This window comes from Ceratotherium simum, chromosome 7, assembly GCF_057802395.1.
Source record: "Ceratotherium simum simum isolate JZ-2026a chromosome 7, ASM5780239v1, whole genome shotgun sequence".
In the NCBI taxonomy this organism is placed as follows: domain Eukaryota; kingdom Metazoa; phylum Chordata; class Mammalia; order Perissodactyla; family Rhinocerotidae; genus Ceratotherium; species Ceratotherium simum.
Window position 1 is genome coordinate 59,266,795 of NC_141906.1, and position 2,593 is coordinate 59,269,387.

The window sequence follows — 2,593 nt, forward strand, 5'->3', positions numbered from 1 at the left end:
CAAAGATACTTGCCCAAAGAGGGCAAGCTTCATCATTAATTATACTGGATGTAAATCCATATTTCATATGATTTTCACGATCACTTCTAATTTGGGGCGATGTCTTGTTAGATCTGATTAGATGGTCTTAGCTTTTACTTGCAGTATGGCTAACTAAGACCTCATACTAGGAGCATCAATTTTGCCATTTTCTGTTGGTTACTTGTGCTTAAATTATTATCTTTATTCATCTTCACAGTAGGGAATTTAGAATTTTCTAACCCACTTGTCCATTTTTCAAAAATAGTTTTTAGATTATATAAGCATTTACCAGGCACAAGAATCATGTCTTGCTTAAAGCAAAGGAGGGAGGATGCCAGAGGCAGCTCCCCTGCCTGCGAACTCCCACTCCACTCTTCTTTTAGAGCACCTCTCAAAGTCTGTGACATGTGACAATCAGACCTGCAGACCTAACGAAGCCTCCAGTATACTAAATGTGAGTGGAGAATAGTTTGCTTTAGATAAAAATATAAATAGGATTTCCAACATATTCTTCCAGGTACCCAAGTTGTGCCTACTGTCCCTTAGAGGCCACTGCACTAGGGCATGCTTCTCAAAGGTGGTCTTTAGACTGGCTGCATCAGAATCACTGGAGTACTTGTTAAAAATGCAGAGTTCCAGACCGCATTAGACATAATGAGTCAACTAAAAACAAATGTTAGTTTTAATAGTTTCTCTGAACCCCAATGGATTATAGCGTGCATTTCAACATCTCTGGGACCAGGGCCCAGCAATCTGCATGCTTAACAAGCAATCTTGCTACTTTTGCAGGTGTTCAACCATCGAAGAAACATACTGTATATTATTCATCAAGATAGAGCTCTTTAAAAATCTGCCCCAGACTAACAAACTGCCAAGTTTCTAATATATTTGGGATTTTTATTTTAGGTGAAATGTTTTAATTTTATAAGGTACAAGGGACCAAGAAGCCAGATGATACGGCACTCGAATTATCAAATTATTAAAGAACTCATAAAATTATGTCTCAAAACAATTCTAATTATTGGCATCTCCATATCCCATTTTACAAATGTAGCAACTGAGACTTAAAACAAAGTGTATAAGCTGTTTAAGTAGGAGATATTTCTTAAGAGAGTGATTTACATTCATGTCTGTGTTCTCAAGTGAATAAAAGGGCTCAGTTTTATAAGTTAAAAACATAGCTATCTACAACTACCTTTTAGTGAAGTATTTAAGCGTTAAACACTTAACTTACATTTTTAATCCTAACAGCAACAAAAACAACCCTAGGAGTAAATTTTATGTTCTCAGTTTGACGAATGTGGAATCTGAGGCTCAGAGAGGTTAAGCAACTTTCTCAAGATCACACAGTGACAGAGGCAGGAGTCCTACCCAAAGTCTCTCCTCTTTTCCAATTGAATGCATTATGCTGATGGACACCATTGCAGAGAAAATGTCCTTTTTTTGATATTTTGAAGTCTATCCAAGCGTTATGAGAAAAATATAGACATGACAAATGTGAAAAATGTTTAAATGGTTGCATCTTTTAAGCAAACACATTGAAGCATAATTTACACAATATAACTTTTAAACCTTCAATAAAGACAGTGTGTCCAGAATCTTAATTGAAAGTTTAGATGCTATATTATTAATTTTAAAAAAGACAAGCAGCATTGTCTTGTTTTCTTCTGTTGTTCTAGCTTTGTGTGTCATAAATAAGATTGGATATCATCATTTTCTCACCTATTTGAAATCATGGTTTGGGGGACCATGTGGTTTATAGGAAGTTAATGAGACCCAGAATTTACTTTTCAACATCTCTACGAAGGCTGTTGACATTCTCAGGATGAGAAATTAATAATTAGTTAGCATCGATTATGGAACTCTTCGTGAAATTTAACACACCATAATGGAAATAGATAGCTTTGAAAAATCATTTGAAACAAGAAACTTAGTGTAATTGAATTATTGAGGTGGTGATATAGTAGACCACGATCTCAAGTTAAAAAATGTCTTCCATGCCTGTCAAAATAATTATTTGGGGTTTATGAGTCTCTGACAGATTTCTTATGTCATCCCCTCTATTGCAGATTCCTCCACAGTTGTAAATGCTCTTTCAGTCTGATGAATATGTTATTGTGACAGTGGCTTCATGTTAATTGGTTCTAATATAACCCAAGGAGATTGAGGTGGGGTGAGGTTGTTATATAAGCCTTGGCTGAGAATTCAGGAAACAAAAGGAGACAGGGACAAATTGTTAAAGAAATGGGAGTGTAGGACCTAAAGAAATACAGTAGCTCATAGCCATATTCCTTTCAATGTAGCAGGCACCTTCAGCCAGGAGATGGCAGCAGTGGAAGCAGGAACTTATAGGGAAAAAACAAACAAAGGAGTCCTGGGCAAATATCAATACTTGGAAATCAGAATCCTGCCTCAAGAGCTCCAGAATCACCAAAGGCTTCTGGCTGTTGTGGAAGCCTTTATGAGGTGCCACATCACTGAAGTGATCCGAGGCTTCTTCCATTCAGAGTTCAAATAGGAGTCTAAGTACTAAAAAAAAAGGGTTAGGAGTATTGAGCAGATGTTACCAAGC